The sequence below is a fragment of the Pteropus vampyrus genome, unplaced genomic scaffold, assembly GCF_000151845.1.
Source record: "Pteropus vampyrus isolate Shadow unplaced genomic scaffold, Pvam_2.0 Scaffold51, whole genome shotgun sequence".
Classification (NCBI taxonomy): Eukaryota; Metazoa; Chordata; class Mammalia; order Chiroptera; family Pteropodidae; genus Pteropus; species Pteropus vampyrus.
In genome coordinates this window covers 4,347,676-4,355,402 of record NW_011888832.1, presented here as the reverse complement: position 1 = coordinate 4,355,402, position 7,727 = coordinate 4,347,676, and positions in this window count along the sequence as shown.

Below are 7,727 nucleotides of genomic sequence, written 5' to 3'. Positions count from 1 at the left end.
TCATAATAGATAAATGATTAAACAGTCTTTGAAAACCCATCTATGTTCCAAATTATATTCTCTTCAGGGAAGAGATTCCCTGTGACGGCTTGAAGCATGCAAATCGGAACCGTTAGCGATCAGAAGTAGATATTTTACATCACCAGCAAAATGCCGTGGAAACATTCAGAGATGACTCTGATAATTCTGCATATTTTGGTTTTATAAAGAACCTTGTCGAAGTAAATGTCAGGTGAAAAATGCCACCAAAAATTGTCCAGAGCTACCTGCAGATAAACAAGAAACGTCTAACGCTGGGGGTGCCTGAAATGAAAGGCGCCTTGCCTTTTAAGCTCAAAGCCACACCTCACACAAAGCTCAGAACCTCCTGGAGGCCTCCGCATCTCTGCTCCTCCTCAGACGAAGATGGGGGAGGTGGGGAATGGATAGCACAAAGATCAAACACTACCGGAAACCTGAACAAACCAAGGGCTCGGAGGAAAGACTGCATTCTGCTGCCCTGCCTCTGTAGGAAATGGGAGAAGTATTTCATTTCAGGGCAGTGTTTTAACATGAAAAATGACCCGTACTCTTTAGCCATTAAACTATTAGTACATCCCAGCATCGTGGGTCTTAATAACATTTCCTTAAATAACTGTGAAAGCCTATTGGTTTTATTTCTTCCAGAAAAAAAAAAAAAATGAAAAGAGGAAAATATAACATATCGGACTGAGGGATCAAGCTAATTAAAATTGTAAATGCCAATAATGATATCTGACATTTCTTTTCAACAATAACCAATTATTGTAAGCGCTCCCCCAATAGCTATTAAATCTCTCTGTACAAACCTCATTTTTTCACATTTGGAATAACTAACACAGATCATTTATCCTGGCCCTTTCCATTAGTCTATGTATAAATATATATTTGGGGAGAGGTATGGCTTATGTTTTGTCTAATCGGAGTATCACATTCCATACTGAAAGCAATATTAAGTTACATTTAGGAAAACGGGAATATTATATGTTAAAAACCAGAAGAAAGCTACACATCTGGTATATTTTAGTTGTGGGATATGTAATATCTCCATCCTTCCCCAATTCTGTCTACTGGAAACCCAAATGAACACATTTAGGAAGTGTTTCCTTTCTGTTGAAACGTGAAGCCTAAACAGAGAGCTTGGTGAACAGATTGATAATGGATGTGAAAAATCAATAGCTGACGGGATAAGGAGATGAGAGATTATTGCCTAGGGAAGAAAGGGTTCTGGTTCTGTAGGATTCAAGTGGGGACAGGCTTCCTTCTCATGGCTTATTCTAGACGCCCGCAGTCTTGTTGAGTGGGGCGCACAGTCGTCAAGTAGAGGCGGGGCCTCCTTGGTTGAAGGACATGTCTAATGGCCTACTGGATTGTGTGAAAACCCCCACACAAATTAGATGATGGCCGGTCATTCGAACTGGAATATTTCAATATTTGTCACCAAATGGTTCCTCAGGCGGAGAAGGTGACAAGGGAACAGCGTTATGAGTCCAGATTTATCTGTAACCTTGAGATCTTTGGTTATTTATGAGGAGAACACTGGGTAAAAACATTCATGATTATTTCCATCTTGTAAATGAGGAGATCAAGGCTTGGAGAAGTCGATAAAACCTGCCCAAGAAAACATAGTAAATGGCAGGAAGGGGTTTGTTTCTTTGAGTCACGTCTTGGCCTCCCCTGAGACTCGCTTCCTGCCACTCTGCCGCGTGATGATGACACCACAGTCACAGACACATACTCCGATGCGCCACGGGCCTGCCTCCTGCCTGAGAGGATGGATCGTTTCCATGGATCTGGTTCCGCATCAGTCTTCCCTGGTCCGGCCTCGCTAGGGTAACCTCCCCACCCGCTGTGTCCACAGACCAGGCACCCTGCGCCACAGCCCTGGGCTACCCACCGCCTCAGCACTTCTCTGAATCCTCCTCTTCACATTTGTGCCCGCTGGCGAACTGTCACTCAGCTTGACTGGAATATCAACTCCGTGAGGGCCTGTCATCGCCCCTAAGACCTGACACGATGCCTGCTATACAGGGAGTACTCTCTCATTATTTGTTAACTAAATGGGTGAGTGAGTGAATGAATGAATGAATGAATGAATAAGAAAGGTTTCCGGCTCCGGTTGATCTAAATCTGAAACCTTAACTTGATCTGCTCTGCCAGGCTGGCTCCTCTGACAACAGTTCAGAAGCCATGCAGGGAGTGACATACTTGGAACCATCATCGTGACAGTGTATTGGAAGATGAAAGGAGGTTGTTAGCACTTCCTCCTCGCCTCGGACTCTGTGAGTGCCAAGCGGCCAAAAGAGTCTACTCTGCAACTCAAGGGAAATTGGGATTTAGGCAAAAAGTGTCACACACACACACACACACACACACACACACACACACACACCCCTTCCAGAAACAAATGAAAAAGGAAATAAGATAAATGAGTAAGAATACAAGAAAGCCTACTTTTGTCTCCATTTAGTTTGGCCAAAAAACCGCTAATAATATTTGTTTCCACATCTCAGGCAGTTGTTACGTGCCAGACACAGTGCTAAGCCTCGGTGAGTGCATCATCTCATCTCCACGAGCATCACAATGCACCGAAACGGCTGCTCCGAGCAACGGAAGCTCAAAGACAGCACGCAGCTCGCCCGCATTTCCGAGCGGCTTGCTGAGGCTCGAACGCACGCGCGCCGCCCCAGTGCCTGCGGCAGCCTCAAGTATTGATGATGAGTCCTTCATTCTGGTTAGGAGCAGGAGAGAGAGGAGGAGCGGGAGGAGAGAGTCCGAATAGCAGACCGCCATGGATAACTTCCCCGGCCATCCGTGATCCCAATGGCACAGGTGTGTCACATGTAAGCCATCCTTTGCAGCAGTGTCCGAAACCCATAGTGTGGAAGTTGTTTACACAGTCAAAGAAAAGAATAAGAACAACTATTAAAAACACCCGGTTCGCTCGTTCTTAATTTACTGCTTCCCAAACAGAGGATCTCAACCGAGCTTTGTGCAAGTCTTTGGCCGTCAATCAATATTATTGTTTGGGGCCATTAAAAAGAATTCTTCGAGGACTCTTAAAAATTGAAGAGGCAGCTCCCACATTTCATGGGTTTCTGGATCTCTAGTCCGTCTGAACAAGGACACGCAATCAAATCTATATGTGTCATCTTTCCCATGGCTTGGCTGGCCTCACGTGTCTGTGGGAATGGTTTTCCCAGAAGCCCAAGGTAGATGGTGCTGTGGCCGATCCTTACGTAATCCCCGTGCCTTCTAGCAGTCCCCCGAAAATGCACATTCATCTCATTCATCCTCCGCTTCGGACCCCTGTGGCCCTACCAGGTGCAGGAGCATAACTCATAAGAAATATTAACATGAGCTGTTTATCACGGAGCTTGCAAAACAGAAAAGCAATAAAAGCGTAGGCATGCTCACTCCATTACCATTGAAATAGATATCACAAAAATTATTCAGTGTCAGAAATCTAATTTTGTATGATATTTCTATATATTTCCACTGCTAATTTTTCTTCCTTCCGGTATTAGTGAATTAATATGCTTTAAATGCCCCTCTAGCTACCCTGGAAAATAATACTACTTATTTAGTTGAGCTACCCAAATCCATTAGACAAATTTCCTTTACAGCAAAGCATTGATGAATGAAATGTCTCATGCTAATGTAAGAATAATCAATTTAGAATGCTTATGACAATTAACAAAGCTGAAGATACGCCTTGAAGGCTCCATGCTTTGTCAGCCCTGATTTGGATTAAACTTGTGCTAATGGGATCATTTTTCTTCCAAAAGGTATTCTTTTTAGGCAGACCTATCAATTAATATGAATTATGCATGTATAAAAGTACTAATGTCATTAATTAGACAAATTAATTTTTATGATGCAGTGGATAGACTAACACTAGATTATACGTGATAACTTCCCCACAGCGCCCGCTGATTTGAAATAAATGAATAGTTTATATTTGTGTGCTTTCCACAGACTCAACAAGGATTAATCAGGCCGGTCTGTGGGCAGGAGATGGTTGAGATGCCACATAATCTTGATGGGCTTCTCAGCCAGAAGGGTCACTCCTGACACAGCAGAGCCCAGATTTCAACAGGGAGCAACTTTAGAATAATGCTACACAGGGTCATGGGGGAAATTTTAGTAAACCGTAACCATTTGTTCTGGCAAGCTTTTATCGATTCCCTTCCCAAATTTACATGTCGTTGTCCAAGTGGGCTGAGAAACAAGGAAAACTCGAGAAATAAAGAGTAAAGAGCATTGTCCTATTGGTGCACTGGCAGACACAGCTCACTCACTAACGCTGGTCGGATTTGACTGTATGGTATTTACCTTCTGACTCAGAGTCTGTTCTAACTCCTAAATCCAGTATTAGCTACGTTCATTCTCAAATCCACGAAAATCTGGACCTCCTCAAGTCTGGTATGTTGTGTGACGTGTTCGGTGACGAGGTCCAGTGGGGTCCATCCGATACCTGTAAGGCTCATGGCACGTTCCTCATCTGCCTTGCAACAGGCTCATAATTATAAGGAAGTGATCACCACGAGGAGAGCAAATCTGAAATTCTCTCTTTTCCTCTCTTTTATTCTTTCATTCCTTGTTTTGCAGGAACCTGAAACACAGACCTATTTTAAGTTTTGTAACTGGGATGACGGAGGACACTGATGACATGACCTAGAGCAAACCGTAGCATCCCATCAGGGTAAGGCTGGCAGGAACAAAGCAAGCCGGCGTGATATAGGTGAGGCCTCAGTGGTGGGCACAGCGGTCAAAGTATCTCTCGTTCAAATTTCCCGAAGTTACAGCCTGGAGCCTGGTAAATATTCGATAAATGTGGATGGAAAAAAATGAGCGGAAGTCTTCTCTTAGCTAAGGACTTGTCGTTGGTTCTAAAAACGAGGGGCCACTGCAGACATGTACTCCCTGTTCTCAGTGGCCTTTGTCATACCCACGATGGCATGGCACGCCCATGAAATGCAAGCCCTTTGAGGACAGGGTCCTGGGTGCAGATTGCAGATCTGCCATGTTTCAGCCGAGGGACCCTGGGGGTTTGATGCGACCTTACTGGGCAGTTGTGAGGTTTCAGTGATGTGTGATGATCAACATGGTGCCTGCCTTCAGTGAACCCCCAACCCTTCACAGAGAGGAATCAATGTCTTTACTATCCGGAGCAAGGCATAAAAGGTGATAGCGACTTAGAGAAAATGTCGCCATTGTCCCTAACTAAATACTGCCTTTGACGAATACACTGATGAGCAGTAGGATGAATTCAAGTCCCACTAAGAAGACGTGGGATGGCACCCTGTCCTCTCACTTGGTTCTGATGGTAGTTCCATCTTTTCCTGGTAAGAGGTAGGCAAGGGAGGAACAAGTGATTAAGGTAATGGGATCCGGAGAAGACCACCTGGGTTCAAGTCTCACTCCCACTATGAACCAGCTGTCACCTGGGGCAACTTGCTGAACCTGCTGACACTGCCTTTTCTTGTCTGTAAGATGATAAGAGCAGAGTTCCTTCTAAACAACAGGATTCAATGAATTAAAACTTACAAAGTGCTTAAAACAAGGACTGGCACAGAGTATGTAAGTAATCGATAAGTCAAAGTAAAATTATTCGGCATCTACTGCATTCCAGATGCCTTATAGACATTATCTAATTGAAACCCTACTACATCCTTATGAGATTAGTATAAATAAGATCATTTTAGAGGGGAGGAGGTTGAGGTTCATCTTGGTCACTGTCACCCAACTCTAGAAGAGGAAGGATTTGAACTCAAGGTTGTCTGAGAAGTTACGGCATAGGAGCGATGTAAATGTCTGTGGTACTAAGAGGGAAAAGGCCAGGAGATGCGAGGGGGAAACCTGTTCATTTTGAGAACCCTACAACTCCTGGCAAACGGGAATGGTGCTTGGTTGGTCATGGAGGCAAAATCGAGTGGGTAGGGTAATAGTGACAGCTACTCTGGTCATGGGCTAGGCACACCGCTATGGATAGATACTATTAATATCTTCATTCGTTTTATAGATTTGTTGAATAATTAATATCAATCGTAGAGTGGACACACAAATACTGGTCCATCTTATTACTTATTCTGCATTAGTAAATCTTATTCCATAAAACCTGAAAGTTTTTCAGTAAATAATGGCATACCAATTGGGGATTTCAGATACAGAGTCCTCACCTTCCAGCCTTGTGTTTTATCTCCCCACTCCTGTCTTATCGTTAGCTGTGTGACCCGGACTCTGTGATCACTCCCCACAAGTTTCTGGAGGAAGAGATCCAGCATTTTGTAGAGTTCTCGCCCATGCCCATGAAAGGAACCACACTGGCCTTATCAGCAACATGACCATAGGTTGTGGCCAAGAAGGGTCTCACTTTATAATATATGTAAAAATACATTAGCTTCCAGAGGTGCAGTGCAGAATTGCAAATCAGATTTACACACCTCTACATGGCCTGTGATGCCAAATACCCTTTTTAGAAGGTACGTTCCTGGAGCGGGTACCTGTACTTACCTGCCTAGCTATGATCTTGCTGTAGGGATGGTCATATTACCTAAGCCAGACCAATGATACTAAATTACTGGACTTTTCTTGGAACTGGGAGTGTCGGCTATGGGGGTGATGGAAGCTCAGAGCTGTTGGAGGCCACCACCTTAAGAGGACCTGCCTGAGAATGAAGGGCATAGGGCAGCAGAAGCAACAGATGGGGCGAGAGAGGTTAAATCCTCGTGGCTTCATCTGAACCCTGGAATGTATCGCTTCCTGGATCCAGATGACCCTACACTCTCTTCAGTTATGTGAACAATTAAAATACCATTTTTGTTCGCACTAGTTTAAGTTGAATTTCTGTCACTTACATCTGAGAGAAATCAGAATAACAGAGGGGAAAAAATATGGAAACCAACATTGACAGTTCGTAACAATAGGATCTGACACTCACATGAATTCACTAATCCCCTAACACATTCTTAGAGGCTTCTTCTTGGAATAAAGCTACCTTGTATAATTCTTTTTCTTTTTGACATTTCAATTCGCGAATTCTTGGCTATCAGATCATTTTAGACACAATATTACAAACAATGTTTTAGTAGGATTTGGTGATGTCTCTTTTGCTTCTTGCAAAGGAGGCCAAATAATTTCTTAATCCAACATGGGTGGGGGTTTCCCGGGAAAATGAAATCGTCACCGATCAAATGGTTTGGTCACGACGGACTAAATCTTCAAAGGAAATGACCGCTAGCGACCAGTCCTCTCTCACTATAATTTATGATCAGTTAAACTCACAACAGTCTCCATTTTACAAATAATCTGAAAAAGGTTTCCCACAATTCTGAAAAAGGTTTCCCACAAAAACTGAAAAATTGACTACCTGAGGGAAGCATCAAAAAGATCAGCAGTTTTCTCTCAGTCGCTCATTTCGTCCCATGCGAACAACTGTCGAGCGACACACCTGTTTCCCTCCTGCCTCCCCGTGTGATCCCGAGGGCATCATCACGTGGCTGTAGGATGAGGAGCTGGCTCTAAAGCTATGGAAGATCTGGGTCACCGAGGACGCAACCCTCACCAAGACCTTGCCATTCTCTGACCTCTTGCATTTTCCCTACAGTGCCAAAGTAGGGTCATGGTTAAAATGTGAGCTTTGAAGTCTGATGACCCGAACCCTGTCCTTGCTTTTATCACTTCTTGGCTGCAGGCAAGGTTCTTAG